Genomic DNA, 22,923 nt, shown 5'->3' on the forward strand with positions numbered 1-22,923 from the left:
CTTATTCGTAACAATATGATGGTTGTCGATTCCTCCAATATAATCCTACACCTAATTTGCAAACTTGAGCAGTATAGGGAGTAGGGTCGATCCCTCAGACACTGGGTTCACGTAAAATTGTTGCTCTTTCTCGACCAGATTCGTGTCTGGACAGTTGTCATGCCCAAGAAATTAAATAAAAATGAGTAAAAAGTAAAAGCTGAAAACAATTAAATAAAAAACAGTTAAATAAAACAGAAGGAAAATCAATTAAACTTAGCTCAACTTCAGGGACAGGTTTTTCCTCGTCTTTGAACCGATCCTCGAAATTAGATGAACTTATTTTTTCCAATAAGCTAGTTATAGCTACCAAGGATGCCTCGAACACCAACTCTTCCTTGTGTAAATTAGTTATGGAACATCCTATAACTAACCCTTACCGATCGAACAACCAACGAAACGTTCGTGGTTTAGAACTCCGGCAACTTTACGTTCTAGAAGAGCCTAGCACGAACCAATGTCCTCAACCGCGTGGGTCATTTAAATCCGGTTACTACTTCCCTTGACGAAACCAAATATCAATCCCCACTTGGCATCCAATGTGTTCACGGAAAACCGATTAGACAATCGATCCTTTCGGAATTCCAACTGTACGTCTAACCACACTAACTCAAACAACGTCTTTTTTCACTTACTATTGATTCAACTTTGAGAGTTGATGAAGTCATACTCTTAATCCGGAGAAGTAATAAATACTAAAAATTAGGAATTGAATTGCCTGGGTTCGTAATTCACGGATCTTAACGAAGCTAACACCGACTTAAAGTTGAAATGGGTTTAGTTAACTAAGGTTTGGGGCATATTAGAGTTGGGCATATTTGGAGAGAGTTGGAAAAATGAAAAAGAAATGTAAGTGGATGGATGTGGGTGATGCAAGGTTTGGGTGCAGTATTTCCAAAGCTGGAAACTAATAAATGGAAAAATATAAGGAATCAATGTCAGCAAATAAATTTGCAAAAAGGAAAGAAAAGATTGAATTCAAAAGATGAAAGCTTGATTGAAAACTTGATGAATGAATGTACATAGTAGCCCCTATTTATACTAGTGGCCTTGAACAAATTTGCCTAATTAAAGGCCACTAGCCATAGAAAATTCAGGAAAACTATTCCCATGATATAAAAAATCCTTACATAATCTCCCACTAAGTCAAAATAAAATTTCAGCTAATTACATCTTGGAAAAATTTCGTTTTGACCCGTCTTCTTTGCTCATTTCTTCAATCTATCCCAATTGTTTTCTTTTTCTTCTATTTAGCCCCAAATTGCACCCCTATATAAAATTCAATATAAACATGGAAAAATCAGTGGTGCATTCTCATAAATTGACCAATTAAATTACGTAAAATATGTACTTTTTTGCATTTAATCAAATCCCCATATTTAGTTCATGCTAGTCTTCGAGCATTTTGTATGTATCTGTAAAAGGAAAATTTTCCTCCATAATAGGATTTGCCCCATGGTTTGCACAATTCAACAATTTAGTCCTCACATATTATCATCTCAAATAACCAAGCCTAAGAAATAAGAAGGACCTACCCTTCATTTTATTAATTTTTGTACTTGGGACATTTTCGAATTTTTTGACGCGAGACATAATGACAATCCAAGCACCATGTTCTGGTTACTTGATTCAGATATCTCTAAGCGGGTTATTTCGCCCTACTCGTGATAGCTAGTTAGCGAAGTCAGTGCAAAGAAATTGGACAGCCACACGAACCTTTTTACGCGAGATGTGATGACAACCCAAGCAACATATTTCGGTTACTCAGTTCAGTGTACAACCCCAATTTTCACTCTGAACATTCGTATCAGAGGAGTAATATTACTTCTTCTTTTTTTTCCAATCCAAAGCTATTGAAAAGTTTATACATAAAGATCTAAATATCTAATTATGTCAAACCATAAGTCGACCATCCCAATTTATAAAGAAATTTTTTTACCTTCTATAAGAAACATGCAAAAAGCGACAATAGATAAGCAAATTAGAACAAATTTATGTTCCCTCCCCCATACTTATTTTACATTGTCCCAATATAATTGAATTAGATTAAAGGATATAAAGTAAAAGTAAGTAGGAAAAGGAAAAAAAACTCCCCATGTATTTCAGCGTCGTGGAGGGTTGCCTCATAGGTGTGTGAGAACGTCTGTTACTAAGGTGTGTAAAGAGTCGAGTCCTTCCTCGATTTGGGTTAATCGAGTTTCGGTAGATGTGGGGGGCTTCAACTTTGTCTTAGAAGGTCTACATGCAAAATAAAATAAAATAGAAGGAATAAAAATAAAAATAAAAATAAAATGTGTAATTTTTATTTCTCAAATTTATAGATTAGCTAATGCTATGCTTAAATTATTAAAAACCTAGATTATGGGATTTAGTAAAATAGTCGTGATAAATGTACCAGGTAAGTTCCCAGGAAAGAGAGGTGAGTCACAATGAGCATTCTTAAGTACCAAGTCTTTCCTTAGACACAACTGATCCTCGACATGCATTTTCACTTTCCGTTTTACCTTCCAAAACATTTATTTGCGTAAAGGGAAAATTTTGGGTTGCCTCCCAACAGCGCTTTGTTTAATGTCGTTAGCTCGATGACCTATTATTCAAATTCTAGGCTCCTCGAGAATAATCTCCTCAACTGTGTGCATTTGAAAATTCTCGTAAAAGGGTTTCAGTCATTGATCATTCACCTTAAAGCACTTTCGGGTTTCTTCGCTTTGAATTTCCACTGCACCATTCGAAAATAAATTAGTAATAGTGAATGGACATATCCATTTGGATCGAAGCTTACCAGCAAAAATTTTTATGGTGGAGTCGTATAGGAGAACTTTTTGTCCTATTGAAAACTGCTTCCTAATGACTAACTTATCATGAAACGCCTTCGTCTTTTCTTTATAAACTCAAGCATTTTTATATACATCATTTCTAATTTCATCGATTCCTTGATGTCCAACTTCCGAGACCTTCCTGCAGACTCCATCTCCATACTACACTGCTTAACTACCCAAAATGCTTTGTGCTCTAATTCGACCGGGAGATGGCACAGTTTACCAAAAATGGGTCGATAATGTGACATGCCTATTGGCCCCTTGTAAGCTGTCCTATAAGCCCAAAGTGCATCATTTAGTCTCAAACTCCAATCCTTTCTGTTAAATTTAACAGTCTTTTCCAAAATAGACTTGATTTCTCGATTCGACACTTTAGCTTGCCCGTTTGTCTGTGGCTGGTAAGTAGTGGCAATTCGCTGAGTCACTCCATATTTCTCCATAAGTGCATTTACGAGCTTATTGTAAAAATGAGTTCCTATGTCACTGATTAATGCTCGTAAAGTGCCATACTTGGAAAAGATAAAACTTTTAAGAAAGTCAACCATAGTCTTAGTATTATCATTGCGAGTGGCTTTCACCTGTATCCACTTAGAAATGTAATCAACAGCTAAGAGTATATAAAAATTACCGAAAAAAGAAACGAAAGAACCCATAAAATCGATGCCCCACACATCAAAAATTTCGCAAATATGAATAGGAGTAAGGGGCATCTCATTTTGACGACTAAGATTGCCAACTTTTTGGCACCTTTCACAGGTTTTGCAGAATAAAAAGGCCTCATAAAATATGTTTGGTCAAAATAGTCCACATTTGAGAATTTTATGTGCGGTGCATTTAGGTCCAAAGTGTCCTCCACATGCATAAGAATGACAAAAAGTTAAGATAGACTGTACCTCTATTTCTGCTACACACCATCGAGTTACCTGATCGGAGCAATACTTCCAAAGGTAAGGGTCATCCCAAATCTAATACCGAGCATCTTTCTTTATCTTATATTTTTTAGACATTGGTAATTTCAAAGAAACAGTACCTGTAACGAGATAATTTACTATGTCTGCATACTAGAGATAAACCACATTTGCTGAAAATAGGTTTTCATCTGGGAAGTTGTCTTTCAACGGTGTGTCGTCTACTGGAATTGGTAATCGACTCGGATGGTCAGCTACTTAGTTTTTGCATCCTGTTTTATCCCAGATTTCAAAATCGAACTCTTGTAGGAGAAGAATCCACCTAATCAGTCGAGGTTTTGCCTCCTTCTTCCCTATTAAATGTTTCAAAGCTGGATGATCAGAAAAGATAATAACTTTATTTCCAACATGTAAGATCTAAATTTGTCTAAACCAAACACAACAGCTAATAATTCTTTTTCAGTGGTTGTGTAATTGCTTTGGGTAGCATCCAAAGTCTTCGAAGCATAGTAGATAACATGAGGCTCTTTCCTTATTCTTTGGCCAAGAACAGCTCCTACACTTCGGTCACTTGCGTCACACATGATTTCGAACGGGAAGTACCAATTTGGTGGTTGCACTATGGAGCAGAGACCAATTTCTGCTTCAGCACGTCAAATGCGTCTTTACAAGTTTGGTCAAATTCAAATTCTTTATCCTTTTATAACAGACTGTAAAGAGGTTGCGCGATTTTCGAAAAGTCTTTCATGAATCATCTGTAAAATCTTGCATGGCCAAGAAATGAACGAACTTCCCTCATAGATGTGGGGTAAGGTAATGAGTTAATAATATCCATTTTTGCTTTATCGACCTCAATTCCTTTCGAGGAAACTATATGACCTAAAATTAATCCTTTGTCAACCATGAAATGGCATTTTTCATAATTTAAAACAAGATTGAATTCTAGGCATCTTTGTAATATCTTAGTAAGATTATTGAGACATTTGTTAAAAGAGTTACCGTACACCGTGAATTCATCCATGAAGACTTCAATGATTTTCTTGACATAATCGGAGAATATGCTCACCATCCATCTCTGGAAAGTGGCTGGAGCATTACAGAGTCCAAATGGCATTCGTCTATACGCGAACATTCCAAAGGGGCACGTGAAAGTTGTTTTATCTTGATCCTCTGGTGCCAACGAAATTTAAAAAATCCCGAGTACCCATCGAGACAACAATAATGGGTTTTACCAGCTAATCCCTCGAGCATTTGATCGATGAAGGGAAGTGGAAAATGGTCTTTGTAGGTTGCTGCATTCAACTTTTTGTAATCGATGCAAACCCTCCATCCATTCTGGACTCGGGTAGGGACCAGCTCTCCTGACGAGTTTTTCACCATTGTCACGCCAGTTTTCTTGGGCATGACATGAACCAGGCTAACCCAATCACTGTCGGAGATCAGGTATATCATTCCAGTATCCAACAGTTTCTGGATCTCCTTCTTTACTACCTCCATCATGGGTGGATTAAGGCACCTCTGAGCATCTCTCTTTGGTTTCGTGTTATCTTCGATGGAAATTTTATGCATACAAGTGGATGGACTTAGCCCTTTTATGTCGGCTATTGTCAACCAATAGCTTCCTTATAATCTCTCAAAACTCGAACTAGACTTTCCTCCTCGTCTTTGGTTAGTTTGTTTGACACTATCACCGGTAAGGTGTCTTTCTCTCCCAAAAAGATGTACTTGAGGTGGTCAATTTAATGCTTTAAGCTCCAAGGTTGGTGGTTGGAAAACCGAGGGCAACATTTTAGTTTGGGAAGGTAATAGCTCAAATTGGTTACCTCAGTTCGTCAATGATGGTTCCGTCTCCAAGTGTTTGATAATTTCTCGCAACGGTTATTCTATAATTACTAATTCCTCGAGATGATTTAAAACATCCATGTCAATGCTTTTGTAAAGGACCGTTTCCAACTCATCATAGTCATGATATTCAAAATAAGATTGAGTTAAACAATCCATAATATCGATACTAGAAATATTTAATAGTGAGTTAGGATGACCCATAGCTTCGTAGACATTGAATTTCACGATTTCGCCATCAAACTCCATTGCCAGTGTTCCACTCCGAACTTTAATTTTTGCGCTTGTGGTACTTAGGAAAGGCCTTCCAAGCAAAATGTCAGACAAATTAGTTGAATTATCGTCCTCCATATTAATAATGTAGAAATTTGCAGGGAAAACTAATTCGTTAACTTTAACAATGACGTCTTCAAGCAACCTTTTGGGATAGACGATTGACCTGTCTGCCAACTGGATTATTACTCCTGTCTCTTTTAAAGGACTTGCATTAATCAACTTATAAATAGAATAAGGCATAACATTAATGGAAGCCCCTAAATCACACATGGCTTTCTTAATGCCTACATTACCTATCTCACAGGAAATAGCAAACATACATTGGTCCTTGTATTTGGGCGGAACTTTCTTTTGCAGTACTGTGAAGACATTTTCTCATACATTTACTCTTTCATTACCTATTAACCTCCTATTACTAGTACACAATTTCGTGAGGAATTTTGCATAACGAGAGATTTCTTTGATAGCGTCGAGCAAAGGGATATTTACCCTCACCTTCCTGAATGTTTCGAGGATTTCTTTCTCCATCTTCTCTTTCGTATCCTTTGCAAGCCTCCTTGGAAAAAGAGGTGGCATCACGACTGGTTTCTGAATTTTTTATTCCGATCTGGCTTTTGGATCAGATATATGCTTTTCCCGTTCCTTGTCTTGCCCATGACTTTTGTCTAGAACTGTTTCCAAAACTTTTCCACTACGAAGAGATATTGCACTTGTATTCTATCGAGGATTTGGATCTGTCTGGGAAGGTAATTGACCTTGAGATTTCAAACGATTAACTGCCATCGAGAGTTTACTAACTTGATTAGTTAACTCTTGTATTGATACGCCTGTCCCTTGTTGATATTTTGCAACATCAACAACAAGTCTTTCCACAACAGCTTCTAGAGATGTGCTCAGCTTGGGTTGTTGTGGTGGTTGCAGAGGTCTCGGTTAGTATGATGGATTATATCTGGGATTAGCTCCATAATTCAAGTTGGGATGATACTTTCACTCGGGATTGTAGGTGTTGGAGAAAGGATCCTAGTGTCTTTGTGGAGGTCCCGGAAAACCTCCGAGAGCATCAACATGTGCCGTTGAATTGTCGTTAAGGATTGGGCACAAATCCGTCGGATGTTTAGACGTAGTACAAATTCCACACAGTTGGGTCAGATTCTTCTTTTCTGTAAGCATAGATTGAACAATATTAGTAAGCTTATCTAATTTATCTTCTAAGGATGAAACATTTACCCCATTAACCCATCTTGTGGGTTCTGAATTCGGTCGATACAGTTGAGAATTTGCCGCCATGGTGGATATCAGTTCTTTTGCCCTTTGAGGAGTCATATTGACAAGCGCCCCTCCACTAGCAGCGTCAATCATCTTCATTTCCCTAGGGAGAAAACCCTCTTAGAAATACTGAAGAAGTGATTGTTCGGTCAAACTATGTTGAGGAAAACTTGCACAAAGTTTTTTGTACCGCTCCCAATAGTCATAAAGTAATTCACTCTCCATTTGGCGAATTCTCACTATCTCTCTCCTAAGTTCAGCTGCTCGCGATACTGGAAAGAATCTATTAAGAAATACACGAGATAAGTTATCCCACGTTGTAATAGAACCGGGGGGTAAGTAAAATAACCATTCTCTTGCTGTATCAACTAAAGAAAAAGGAAATGCCCGAAGTTTGATTTCATCTTCGGTTACTCCCTGGGGTTTCATGCTTGAGCAGACCATGTGGAATTCTCTCAAGTGAGTGTGTGGATTTTTGTTCTTCAAGCCCCGAAAAGTAGGCAAAAGGTGAATCAGGCCGGACTTTAACTCCAACGGGGTTTCTCCAGTTGGATAGTTGATGCATAATGGTGTTTGCTCGTTGGAAGCAGCGGCTAGTTGACGAATGGTTCGGTTTGCCAACCTTTTTGGTTCACTGAGGTTGTCTTCTGCTTCTTTTGTTTCAAAAAGTGGTTCGGTCTCAGGTTCAACCACCTCGACTTGTTTCCCACGTCGAATTGCCTCTGCACGAATTGCTTAGCTCAACTTTTCAACGTCAGATTCTAGGATCCCTTGTCCTAGCTCAACTTATGTTTTACTTGCATGTTTAAGAGCCTCTGTGTCTTTTCGTCATGCTCGTGCCAATTTCTCGATCTCTGGGTCGTATTCGAGATCTCCGGATGAAGATCTGGTCATGAAGACGATTTAAACAATTGTGAGTGTTGCCAGTCCCCGGAAACAACACCAAAACTGATGGTTGTCGATTCCACCAATATAATCCTACAACTAATTTGCAAACTTGAGCAATATAGGGAGTAGGGTCGATCCCTCAGAGACTGGGTTCACGTAAAATTGTTGCTCGACCAGATTCGTGTTTGGGTAGTTGTCGTGCCCAAGAAATTTGGGTGGACGATAAAAATTGAAAACTTGAAATAAAGAGAAAAAAATACGTAAAAAGTAAAAGCTAAAAACAATTAAATAAAAATAGTTTAATAAATCTGAAGGAAAATCAATTAAACTTAGCTCAGCTTCAGGCACGGGTTTTTCCTCGTCTCTAAATCGATCCTCAAAATTAGATGAACTCCTCTTTTCCAATAAGCTAGTTATAGCTACCAAAGACGCCTCAGACACCAACTCTTCCTTATGTAAATTAGTTATGGAACGTCCTATAACTAGCCCTTACCAATCGAATAACCAACGAAACGTTCGTGGTTTAGAACTCCGACAGCTTTGCGTTCTAGAAAAGCCTAGCTCGAACCAATTTCCTCAACCACGTGGGACATTTAAATCCGATTACTACTTCCCTTGATGGAACCAAACATCAATCCCCACTTGTCACGCCAATGTGTTCACGAAAAACCAATTAGACAATCGATCCTTTCGGAATTCGAACTGTACATCTAACCACACTAACTCAAACGACGTCTTGTTTTACTTGGTGTTGATTCGACTTTGTGAGTTGATGAAGTCATGCTCTGTATCCGGAGAAGTAATAAATACTAAAAATTAGGAATTGAATTGCTTGGGTTCGTAACTCATGGATCTTGACGAAGCTAACACTGACCTGAAGCTGAAATGGGTTTAGTTAACTAAGGTTTGGGGCATATTGGAGTTGGGCATATTTGGAGAGAGTTGGAAAAATGAAAAAGAAATGTAAGTGGATGGATGTGGGTGATGCAAGGTTTGGGTGCAGTATTTCCAAAGCTGGAAACTAATAAATGGAAAAATATAAGGAATCAATGTCAGCAAATAAATTTGCAAAAAGGAAAGAAAAGATTGAATTCAAAAGATGAAAGCTTGATTGAAAACTTGATGAATGAATGTACATAGTAGCCCCTATTTATACTAGTGGCCTTGAACAAATTTGCCTAATTAAAGGCCACTAGCCATGGAAAATTAAGGAAAAATATTCCCATGATATCAAAAATCCCTACATAATCTCCCACTAAGTCAAAATAAAATTCCAGTTAATTACATCTTGGAAAAATTCCGTTTTGGCTCATCTTCTTGGCCCATTTCTTCAATCTAGCCCAATTGTTTCCTTTTTCTTCTATTTAGCCCCAAATTGCACCCCTGTATAAAATTCAATATAAACATGGAAAAATCAGTGGTGCATTCTCATAAAGTGACCAATTAAATTACATAAAATATGTACTTTTTGCATGTAATCACAATATAAACATGACTTTAATAATTCTAAGTTAAGAAATGTAATTGATCTAACACAATTATGTCATCTTGATTAAAATCATATTTTAAAATCGTGCATTTGAGATTTATTTATTTAGTTCACTTAGTTTAAAATATTATTTTTTAATCACCCTCTTCAAACGAAATATTTTTCTTCGCCAAAGTGTTTTAAATAGCATTCACAAATAATTCTTTTCACAGTCCCTGTGGGTACGATAACTCGACATTTACTTTTCACTTTATTACTTGTTGCGATTGTGTACACTTGCACATTTCCGTCGTTCCACACCCCGCCATATGGAAATGAATCAACGGAACATTTAACACGAATAGTTGTTGCTGCTCGATAACCCATGATGGTATGAGCGCCGTAATCTCTTCATCGACATATGACATCCATAGAAACTGCATAATATAGACAACACGTTATTAGTTCATTTTTTGTGTGCAATTATTGTATTTAAAAAAGAAAGATTTAGAAACATATTTTACGCCATCCCTGAAATAAGTCTTTATCATCATACAGTCCACAGGTACGGTAACCGATCTCCCAATTCTCGATACAATTGCCCATTTAAAAAAATGAATAAATTATCGATTATTTTTTCCATGTAAAAATGAGTATAATATACTATACAATTAAAAAATAGTTGGCAAAATTGAACTATATATTTACCTGCTCACGAGTGGCCACACATACGGTTGGTGGCTCACTGATGCTAGAAATGGCATTCGGTATAATGCCCAATACTACAGTAGAAGGCAGTAACTGCCCATTGTTTACCTCACGGTATAAGCATGCAATACTGTAGAGCCCCAACCAAATCTTCTAACAAGCTTGAGATCCTCTAATAAAGGGAGATACATGATGTGGACTTTATTTTGATTGACGTTCGGCAATGGTATCCCACCTATAAGTTGCAGAATGAACGCTCTTACAGCGTAGATAATGTCCATCCGCGTTGGACTGCTCGGAAGATGCTGGAAGTTTTCTCTTAACCAAGTAAATTTAATATAGGTTAATCGTCATTCCACATCGTTTGGGGGGCACTCTTCCAAGTAACCGCTCGCAAGTGCCCCACAGATTGAGCACTTTTCCAAGCCCGGTCACTTTTTTGTCGTTTATAAGCAACCTCAGTTGGACTGCTATGTCTTGCAGTGTAATAGTTTTCTCCCCACACGGGAGGTGGAACGTATGTGTCTCCGGGCGCCATCTTTCAACTAAGGCCAATATTAAATCGGCCTGCAACTCAGATATCTTAATGTACACAGCTACCCCAAAACCTGCGACATTCAAATACGGCAAAACTCTTCGATCAAGAAAACAATCGGGATCATGCAACTGGGGTTTCACAATTCGATACAGATCCTGCATTTATAGTAAATATAGAATGTTATATTTCTTTTTTAAAAAAGAATTTAAATGAATATTTAAAATTAAATGAGACATTTTTCTTCTCGTTTAACTTATCCACATAGGATGCAATGTGGTTGTTGTCATTTAAAATAATATTAGGATTAGGATCCATGGAGCGATCGACGATGGTCGGCGGTGGTTAACGGTGAACGATGGTTGTCAGAGGTGTTTGGAGGTGATCGGTGGTCGCCGGTCAGCGGAGAGCGACAGTTATCGGTGATGGTTGGTGGTTTTGGGTTGAAGTACTCCATTTATAGTAGGGGGTCATAGTGGCTGAGTAGGAGCAAAATTGGGAAAAAAAACTTTTTTTAAATTCGCCAGGGTAATGCCGACAAATGGAAGGCCAAATTGGCCCTGGTCAATGCTGACGCAAGCTTGACACAGGCCCTGTCCTTTCAACTTTTTTTTTCATTTCATTTCATTTCCATTTCCATTTCTAATTTCATTTCCATTTCCATTTCCATTTCCATTTCATTAACATTTCCATTTCATTTAAATTATATTTTTTCCATTTAAATTTAATTATTTCTCATCTCAATTTTTAATTTATTTTCATTTAAACTTTTATTTCATTTCATAATCATCATTTCATTTCATATTCATTCAACATTTTTTTCATTAATTTTTTTCATTTAAATTTATTTTTTCCTAATATACAAAAAAAAATTCATATTAATCACAAGTAGTCTCATTTCAAGTTATCTTTTTTCAATTCAATTTTTTTTTCAATTTATTTCATATTTTTTCATGTTAATTAGAAGTAGTCTCAATATCAGGGTCATTTAAAATTTTTCATATTTTATTTAAAATTTTTCTCAATTTAAATATCATTCCATTACAAAATTTTAAATTTTATTTAAATTAAAAAAAATCATTTCATTTTTTTAGGGCTTTGTAGGCCTGAAATGTTGGGTCAGATCGTAGGCACTAGGCCTGCTGGTGCCGGCCACTGATATACCATTTCCCAGGCTTGCCAGAAGCCTGACCTAACATGTTCTTTCATCTCTTTTTTTTCATTTCATTTGTATTTCCATTTCAGTTCGTTTCAATTATCTTTTTTTTCCATTTAAATTTAATTTTTTTCTCATTTCATTTATATTATCTTTCTTCCCATATAAATTTAATTTTTTTTTCTCATTTCATTTAAATTATTTTTTTTCTATTTAAATATTATTTTTTCTCATTTCATTTAAATTATTTTTTATTCCATTTAAATTTAATTTTTTTCTCATTTCATTTAAATTATCTTTCTTTCCATTTTAATTTTAATTTTTTTCTCATTTCATTTAGATTTAATTTTTCTTCTCTTTTCATTTAAATGATCTTTCTTTCCATTTTAATTTACGTTTTTTACATATTAATTTTTCTCTCATTGTAATTTATTTCGTTTAATGTGTTTTAAATTAAATATGTATATTGTATTATATTTAATCAACTGTATAATTTGAATAAAGTATATCATTTGTATAATTTTTCATATTTTTACAATGTTTTTACAAGAACATGTGCTCAATAATATATCATTCGTCATCTTCGAGTCTGGCATTATGAGACGAATGACCGGAAACATAGACACGATGTGGGCAAGTTGATCGGTTGTGTCCGGATGTTCGACACACAGTGCACAGTTTGGGTTCGCCCGTCTCCCTTACATCCATGTCATTTTGAATTCTCGTAGATTGTGGTCGACCTTTAGGATGTCTACGAAGACTACGATTAAGCACCATCTCGAAAGCAGACTGTGGTGGAACTTCCCAATTTGAGACATCGGGGATTACAGGAAATTTTTCCCCATATACGAAATGTGCTTTGCAACGTGTAGATCTCGTCTATGAATTGTTCCACATTTAAGTTTGCTCTCGCAGAAGCTGCATGAACATGCGCACAAGGATATTGAAAAGTCTAAAATATCTCGCACTCGCATCGCCTGTTTCACAGATCAATTGTGTACGACCTAGGTGGAAGACCTGAACGACGGCTGATGTACTTTTAAACTTGGAAAGTCTCCAAGTCGCGCGAATACAATTCTGCTTTCATTGTTTGTGCCTTTCGACTATTTACCGCCATGGCCTTTCGAACGACCCCAACGTACACGTGCCTGGCCTCAATCTGCTTAACTTGTCTCAATCCCATCCCAAGCATCAATGTGGCCAACCTACAGAATGTTTCCAATAAAACAACATAAATCGACAGGTGACATGTGCGCCTCAATACAGAGTTGACCGCCTCTACCAGGTTGGTCATCATCTGCCCATACCGAAACCCATCATTGTAACTTTCAATCCGTTGCCAGTTCTTCATGCTACCCAACCATGTCTGGACATCTATTGGTAAAGATGACATCTGAGATTCAAGCCTCGCGAACCTCTGCCTGAATCTTTGTGGTTCTAACTCATAAGCTGCAGATGCAATTTGAAATCAGTATTTTAAAAACTTACAGGCTGAAAAAATTTGAAAAGGAATTTTTGAAATAAATACAAACAAATTTTTTTTACCCATGTTCACGAGTTCTTTTTCTAATCTTTATTCTTATAATCTCTATGGAAGTTTGCCGCGATGTGTCGGATGCAATAAACAGACCTCCACGGAACCCCCGATCGCCTTATTATAGCAAGTAATCATTTCGATCTATCTGATATAAGGCAAATGTTGTCTTCTCTGGCAATGTGCCTTCGCAGATTTCTAAAGAAAAATTCCTAAGACTTGAAGCACTCACGCTCCACGATGGCGAAAGTGATCGAAAGTACATTTAGGTTGTCGTCTTGTGCAACAGTAATCAAGAGTATTTGCATGTTTTTTTTCGTACAATGAGGTCTCATCCACCTGCACCATTGGCTTGCAGTGAGGGAATGCTTTAACACATGGCTCGAACGTCCAAAACAATCGGTGAAAAACCCGTTTCCCCAATTGTATCTCCCCGTCCAGGCCTTTATATGGTAGTGTTTGCAAATCAGTCACTGTCCTGAGCACATAGTCCCGCATCCTGGATATCCACCCTTGAAGCTCGTTGTATGATGCATCCTAGTCACCATACAACTCTCACATCACCATTTGCTTTGCCCACCATGCATTTTGGTACCACACTTTATACTTGAATCAAGCTTGCATGTCTGCAATAAGGACCGACACCTAAATAGTGGGCGACTTTTTCACCAAAATGATGATGCAGTTGCATATAATTTTTGCATCTAACTTTCGATGGTCTTGTGACATACGAGCAGATGTGCATGTGTGTGGACCTTCTAGTTTCCTTATTATCCACATCTTGTCTACTGCATTAACGCGGCTCGAACACGCCAGTTACAACCACTTGAGGCTTTTCAACATTCTCTTATGTACAAAGATTACGTCGACTTCGTTACTTTATAATTCACACCTAATTTCAAGCTAAGTTGTTTTATTGCATGTAAACAATATTTTTTGTTATCGAATTGTTATCCTACGAACAACTCTTCATTGTCGAATTCATCATCAAGTTGATGAGTCGGTACAACATTTGTATATCCTGGGAACTCGCGTACAAGAGTTGCATTAGGATCCACGTCGGTCATGAAGGACCCTGGATTATTTCTTATAACTATACTAGGGCCCGTGTTCCTGGTCGAATAGGGGTTTGCATTTTCACCCTCCACTGGCCCTTTCTCGTTTATCTCTTCAAGGATGTCATCCAAATTGGGATCATTGAAATCATTGTTGGGATCACGATGGAACTGATCATCATTATCAGACCCTTTATCACCATCTTCTATGGTGGCCAAGACTTCTAGATTGATTTCTAAACGAGTACACGAGTTTTTGATGTTATACAAACTTCCACCGCTGTTTGGATTTTCAAGAGTTCGCATTCACCGTCCAGAACCCGACTGATCTTCCCAGGAGACTTTAAGATCAAAATCAATTCCAGAGTGCTGGCTTGCTGGAATTACAACTTGAATGAGATCCGATTTAGCTATCTCCACGAACAACTCAATCAGGCTGGGATTTTCTATCTCAAAAGGGCAATAAAACTGCTATCATTGTGACTAGATCATCATCATCTTCAAGCTCCATTTCTGAGAATTTGAGCGGATTTTTTGAAACCGAAAATTTGTAAAACAACCTTAATATTTGCTTTTCACAATGGGTTGCTATCTTTGTACTGATTTTTCGTTTTAAATTCGCCAGCGAAACATGCTTGTTGAATCTCATTCCTATTTTTTTCCGACTTTGAAATGCACAACTTTCTTCAGTTGCGTTTATCATTTCTCCATCGAAATGAACATAAACAAACAAAATTTGGGAACTCATCTTAAAAAAATTTTGCTTCCTTCTCAACAAAGAAAAAACTAATATTTTTAATCTTGATTTTTAACTAATAAAGCAAACAAAAACTCAAATGGAAGACAAAACACCTATATATATCCAATAAATTTGGAAGATAAACTTTTTTTTAAATGGCACTACTGCCGACCATCAGTGTCCCAAAGTAAAAAAAATGTAGTGGGAGCCGAAAATTATACTTGGTGTTGGCCATCTACTGGCCTACACCCAAAATAGTTTTTTTTTCTTTTTTTAAATACACCGGCCATCAATGTCCCAAAATAAAAAAAAATTGCCTTGGGGACCAAAAATTGTACCTGGTGCCAGCTATCTATTGGCCAGCACAATTTTTTTTTATTAAATGTACTTGGTACCGACAATTACATGGCCCACACCCAAATTTTTTTTAAATACACTGGTGCCGGCCATCAGTGTTCCAAAATATAAAAAAGATACATTGGGAGCCGAAAATTGTACTTGGTGCTGGCCATAACATGACCAGCACCCAAAATTTTTTTTTAAAATACACTGGTACCGGCCATCAGTGTCACACAGTAAAAAAAATGTGCCTTGGGAACTGAAAATTGTACCTGGTGCCGGCCGTCTACTGGCCAGTACTAAAAAAAAATTTATTGTCTCTGGTGCTGGCCATTACATGGCCACAACCATTTTTTTAAATATTGATATTTTTGTATACCAGTATGATACGGATTTAAAAAAAACCCTAGTGTCGGCCATGGGTTCCCAAACTCAAAAAAATCATTTTTTTAAAGTCTAACACAATCATCAGGTAATGATAGGGCCAAAACACTAGGTAGTGCCGGCCATTGGGTTCCCAAAACCCAAATTTACTGTTCATTTCAAGTTATTTTGGTGAATGTTTTTGAACAAGAGTCATTTTTGTAAATATTACATTTTTTTGGTTAGATGGATAAAATAACCTTGAAGAGGATGAGGGACTGTCAGAAAAGGAGACTGGTTGCGGATATGTTTTCTTTTACGATTTTAGTGGGATAGAGTTAATTTTTATATAAAAATAAAAGTATTCATAAATGAGTTATATTCTGAAAAATGATTTATTCCTTTGAAAAGGGTATGTTAATTTACAAAAAAAATAAACTTATTTTTCATTGACTTAAGTTATTTTTAATTGGCCAAACTGTTTTTCATGAAATAAATACATAAAACTGTAAAAAATAGTTTTCTAAAATCATTTTCCGTGACAGAAGCATACTCTTACTTTATTCAAATTGGATTTATTCAATAAATGAGTTTTTTTACGTTATTCTGAATAAATTTTTAACATAAATAAAAAATCAAATTATTTAATTAATTTACTATACCATAATGAGCACGTCAATTTATAGTGAAAAGCGGAATCTAAGGTCAATTATCGAGCATGAATAAGTGTCCAACGGGTCATCAACTTTAATATTGGACGCTTTTGTGTTTGAATTGTTTTGGGTACTAATTGTGATATGAGAAAGTGCAAGGAAATTATTCTTATAACGAAAAAGTAGAAAGGAAAACTGTATGCATGAGTCTGTATATAATATTCTGAATCTTATCTCAAATGAAAACCTTGATTATACTAAAAAATGAAAATATCCACATAAAAGAAAAGCTTTAATGTGTGTGTAATATATTGCATGCTTGATTGATGATTGGATGTGACTGTGTTTCTTGGAACTTCATCCCAAAGTAACAGAGATGCAAAAGAAAAGTCGGCATGCGAAATAAAAACAAGATAATCAATTAACATCGATGTAAAATTTTAATAATATATATTTTTCTTTTACATCCCTTCATATATTTTTCTCTATTAATATTTTAATAATATAATCGTTAAATTTATAGATATAATTATATTTTTCATGTATGTAAATTTTCGAAGTGATCTAATATTTCTATCATATTAATTTAAAATAGTAAGTATAATAATATTTAATTAACAATGGAATTTTTTTATGTAATACAAATAATTGAATATTTTAATTTACATAAAATTTAGTATATATAATTTATATAAATAGAATATAAATTTAACAATTAAACCATTAAAATAGTAATAAAAAACGTAAAACTAAAAATATCTTTAAACGTTAATGTAAGTCACACTACATCAAAACAGGCTTTTAGCGGCGTTTTTAGTGGCGTTTGAACAAAAAACGCCACTAAAAATCAAGCATTAGCGGCGCTTTAGGAAAAACGCGCTAAAGATCCAGTACTAGTGGCGTTTTTTGGAAAACGCCGCTAAAAATGAACATTAGTGGCGTTTTTCAAAAAGCGCCGCAAAAAACCCAAGCACAACGACATCGTCTTTTATTTTTCAGGGCTTTAGCGGCGTTTTTCGAAAAGCGCCGCTAATGCTCGGGTCTTTAGCGGCGTTTTTAAAGAAGCGCCGCTAATGCTAAGGTCTTTAGCGGCGTTTTTGAAGAAGTGCCGCTAATGCTCGGGTCTTTAGCGGCATTTTTGGAGAAGCGCCGCTAATGCTCAGGTCTTTAGCTGCGTTTTTGGAGAAGCGCCGCTAGTGCTCTGGTCTTTAGCGGCGTTTCTTAAGAAGCGCCGCTAATGCTCTGGTCTTTAGCGGCGTTTTTGATAAAGCGCCGCTAATGCTCTATTTTTAGCGGCGTTTTTTAAAAAGCGCCGCAAAAAATATTTTTAAGTTTTTTGGGTACATGATTTAAAATACTATTATTTAAAATAATTTTTAAGTTTTTTGGGTACATTACTGAGTGTTTTTTAATTTACATACTAAATAATTTCTTATACACTGTTTTGCTTTGTTCATGAGCATTGCTTAGCTTATTAAATTAGATGCATTGTCTTTGTTTGGTCTTATATTAACCATCCATTGAATCTTAATGGTTGAATCTCTTGACTGTGATTATCTCTAAGAAGTATTAGAAGAAATATATTAATAAAAAAGTTCACAAGGTTAAAGTTTATAGAAAGTTATTCCACTTAAGAGGTAGACTGATCTCTAAAATAAATATTATTTTTCCATCTGTCTGCTAGGCTAGTTACAGAACTGCTGAATTTTGGATTGAAATCCATTTCTTTAAAGAACTGCTAGAATGTCCCTTGAAAGTGCTTGATTAATTTTGCTATCTATGTCTGATTCTTGTTAATATTTGTGATTCCAGCTAGCATTGATAACCGTAAGTAGTAGATCTTCATAAGCATTGGTTAATTCACAAAAGACTTGCAGTGCTTGAGTGTATGAGGTTCCTATAAGTGAAATAAAAAATAGTATAACTATCTCAAAGTTTTAAGTGTCTATGACGTGTTTGATATTTATATATTAAAAATATCTTATATAATCGTAAAAGAGATAGTATTAATTTTAAAATATTAAATTAATTATCATTATAGTTTAGGGATTATTGTTTATGGTTTATGGTTTAAGGGTTGGGGTTTAAGGTTTAGGGCCAGGTTTAGGATTTAGGGGTTAGGGGTTTAGAGTTAATCCTGCCATATTCATTAAATCATCCAAAAAAAGCATTTTAATTTATATTTTATTGATGTTTTTTAATTTATATATTAAATAATTTCATATATAATTGAAAAAGATAAGATAGTATTAATTTTAAAATATTTAATTAATTATCATTATAGTTTAGGGTTTATATGGTTTACGGTATATGGTTAATTTAATATTTAAAACCAGTTTAGGAGTTACTATTTTAAGGTTTGGGGATTATATATAGATTTAGGGATTATGGTTTAAGGGTTGGGATTTAAGGTTTAGGGGTTAGGAGTTAGAGATTTAGGGTTTTAAGGGTCGGGTTAAGGTTTAGGGTTTAGATTAATTGATTTTTTAATTTATATATTAAATATGTTCTTATATAATTGTAAAAGAGATAATAATAAATTTAATATATTAAAATTATGAGTATAGTTTATATTATGTAAGAGATATATAATAGATAGACTTTATGTATATTGAATGATTAATTTAGGGTTTAAGATTTATTTGAGATTTGTTAAATGATACAATTTTATACAATTAATTACTGCTTTTATATTTAAAAATATTTAATTTAAACCATTTGATATATTTGATATGGATATATAGGTAATTATTTAATTTAGATAGGACCAAATTATAAGAAAAAAATACAAAAATAAAAATGAAATAAGAAAACTAAAATTTATAATATTATTTAATTCTTTTAAATATTACTTAAAATTTTAATAATTCTTTTATGTATAATTTATATGAAAGATGCAATAATTGAATATAAAAAATATGAGAGCTTTAGCGGCGTTTTTAGCAAAAAACGTCGTTACTATGTATTAATATTTCTCAAAACGACGTCATTTCAATAAAAGAATTTAAATTTTTTAGTGACGTTTTCAAAAAAATCCACAAAAGGTACAATCCCGGCATTTTTTTTAAAAACGTCGCATGGCGCCGTTTTATCCCAAAATTTCCCTCTAAAAACCCTAATTTCAATTTTAAAAATTCTCCCCCCATTTTAGCCCTAAATTTCCCCCGTGAAACCCCTAATTTTCCCTCCTAAAACTCTTTTAACTTTGCAAACACGCCGTCTCTCTTGCTTTCAGTCCCTCCCTCCCTCCCTGCGACATTATAAAAAAAATCAACATATGCTGATAATGGGAAGATTTACTGGTTTCCCAGGCAAATACAAAGAGGTTACAACCAGTTTCTGGATTATTATCGGCTTTACTAGTAAAACAGGTTACAGAGGTTTCACAAACAGGTTACAGAGGTTACAGAGGTTACAACCATTGCTGTACCTTTGAGGTAAGAAATAAATCCCAGTCTGCAATTGAATCAGTATTTGGGATTATATTTTTAATTCACACTTATCTTTTTTTTATAGTAATTGATTTTTTTTATAGATTTTTAATTTTTTTAAATAGAATTTAAGAGAGACATCTGAAGTAATTTGGGGGAGTCTTCGTTTTACAGATTATTGGGTTTTGAGGGACGATAATGGGGAAGTTAGAAGGAAGATATCAGCAGTGTCAACCAGAGCTCACACCAGAAAATCTCATCAAAGTTCTTCTTTTAAGCTTTCTCCAGGTGTGTTTTACATTAGATTTATGTTTCATTTGATCCATTCAAATTTCAAGCTTTTCTGCTGGCGGATCATGATTTTTTTTTCTCATTGCGTATGTGGTTGATAAGCAGATATGAAAAGAACAACCTTTTGAATTCATTGTATTTGGTCACTGTTTCGAAAGGATAAGAACAGATTGTTCTTTTCATTTCTTGGTGACTTTGTTTTGATTGGCTTAGGACTTTGTTCATTTAGACTTCCACTGATTTTATACCTCAAAAGTGGTAGCATTTTAGGTAATAGCTGTTGAATGAGTGTTTAAATTAAACCATTTGAGTAAAAGGGCAAAATGTAATCCAACTTTTAGTACAGGCACTTCCATGATACTTTTACCATAATTTTTATATAATTAAATATATGTTTTTTTTATCTCAATACAGATTGCACACACACGCACACTCACAAGCATATATATATACACATACACAAAATACATGTGGGGTGGTAAAAACTGTTGTCCTTGTTTGGTTGTCGATTTCTAGAGGGATGATTCTTTTTTTTTTTTTTTGCTGTAACTATCATATTCTATTAATGTATGAAAAAGAGAATATAGTTTAAGTGAAAGTAAAATAGTAAATTAATCACCTACTTTTTCTTTTTTTCTGACTTGTATATATATACATATATATGTTATATGGCAGGTGAGGAAAGAAAAATTAGGAGACAGAATTACAGCACTTCACCAGCTTGTTTCACCATTTGGGAAGGTATAAAAAACTTTAGATATTTGCAAGAAAAGAAAAAAAAATCATGTTTTTAACTCAGTTAATTGCAATCATTTTGATGAATAGTTTAATTTCGGTAGATCACTAGATTTTTTATATTTTAAGTGTAGGCACATGTTGATCACTGGATTTTTTATATTTTGCTCCAGTATGAAGTACAGACATTCTTTGTTTCTTTTCTTTATCTAACACATACACTATTTTGTGCTTACTTTGAAGAGTGCAAAGGAGAAGCAATTCTTATATGATATTGTTGCAAATGGTTAGAATGGAATTGATGTGGATAAGTAAGTGAAACTTAATATACATGCTACACCACCTGCAGGTTCATGGAGACTATGCGAGTTTTGGGTGATGAGATCTGCTATCGTGCTAAAGACTGTTAGTATCATCTAATTCATTTACTTGCAAAATACATGTTTAGTTCTTTTAGTGTTTTTTACTCCTTAATAATGGTAATGGGTGCTCTTGCTAGATCTTAGTATCCACAAGTTATTTGCTACTCGTGCTGATCTTTAGCGAACTGTGTACACCCACTCTAAAGTGAAGGTATTCACAGAGTTAACTCTGGGTTCTATATTATCTCATTCAAACGTCTTTTTTACATTGTTATTTTTTCTCATCTTTTTCTTTTGTGTAATTAGTTGTGTAGGCTTCTTATATGAAATGGTGAGGTCTGATTTCATTTTTATTCAGGATCCTTGTGAGTACTGGAAGGTTGGACAACATGCTTAGCATTCTTTTGAGTTGCTAAAAATTTGGATTCCAAATGTATAACATGCTTTGCATTCTATTCTTTTTTTGAGTCCAGCTAGATGACACAATAATCAACACCATCGAGACAGCACCAGATGAAGAACTCCGAGAATCTAGAGATCTGATTCTGCACATTCGTAGGAGAAATTTGTATTAGGTGGAGAACTTCATTTTTGTGTTTTGATCATGGTAGCATGCAAACAAACATGCTATTATTATTATTTTTTAAATGTGAAAGACAAAACATACTGTATACTGTGTTATTTTCTGTGTTAGTTCTGTAACCAAGATTTACTTGATTAAGAAAATGCATTGTATATTTTATTACCTTGCATATGTATCATTTATTTTAGTTTTGATTTTAAATTTTTATTTTTACTTAAGTGTTCTAACTTTTGGATTTTAATTGTGTTATTAATTTATTATTTTAAATTCTAAATTTAAATTCATTAATTTTTATATTTATATTTAGTTTTAAAGTTAAAATTTTTGTAGAAAATTTAATTTAAATAATATTTTTTATTTATCCTTAAAACATAATATAATATTTATTATAGAAATAAATATTATTTGAAAAAAATTAATTTTTTTAAAAGATATATTTTTAGTGGCATTTGTTTGAAAAGCGCCGTTAAAAGCCATGGTCTTTAGCGGTGTTTGTGGTAAAAGTGCCACTAAAGGTCATGGTTTTTAGCGGCGTTTGTGGTAAAAGCGCCGCTAAAGGTCTTGGTCTTTAGCGGCGTTTGTGGTAAAAGCGCCGCTAAAGGTCTTGGTTTTTAGCGGCGTTTGTGGAAAAAGCGCCGCTAAAGTTAGCGACGCTGTCATTAGCAGTGTTTTTAGCGGCGCTAAAGTCTTTACATATTCTAACACTTTATTTTTTATTGTGTTAGTAGGTTAAAACACGTTGCACATTCTTTCATCCGTGCAACATAGTTCTTTGGTGTCTAGCCGATTTTGGACTCATAGTTCTATTAGGTTTGCCTTGTTTGTTGATTCTAATATATTATGATTGATTGATATAAATACTTTAAAAAGACTCACAAGATTAAATTTTACCTCATTGAGAATTTAATTTTATTTCTGAGTGTATAAGGTGAG

General features: G+C 34.7%; 1 long non-coding RNA gene across 1 annotated transcript; it reads left to right on the top strand.

The window, feature by feature from the left end:
• The first annotated feature begins 19,728 nt into the window (after nt 1-19,728).
• LOC121223178 (uncharacterized) lies at nt 19,729-22,152 on the top strand. The gene is made up of 7 exons (XR_005920566.1): nt 19,729-20,025; nt 20,194-20,307; nt 20,986-21,051; nt 21,395-21,450; nt 21,545-21,618; nt 21,714-21,786; nt 21,881-22,152. It is a non-coding gene; the product is annotated as an uncharacterized lncRNA (long non-coding RNA).
• Nucleotides 22,153-22,923: the final 771 nt, after the last annotated feature.

This window comes from Gossypium hirsutum, chromosome D11, assembly GCF_007990345.1.
Source record: "Gossypium hirsutum isolate 1008001.06 chromosome D11, Gossypium_hirsutum_v2.1, whole genome shotgun sequence".
Taxonomy (NCBI): Eukaryota; Viridiplantae; Streptophyta; class Magnoliopsida; order Malvales; family Malvaceae; genus Gossypium; species Gossypium hirsutum.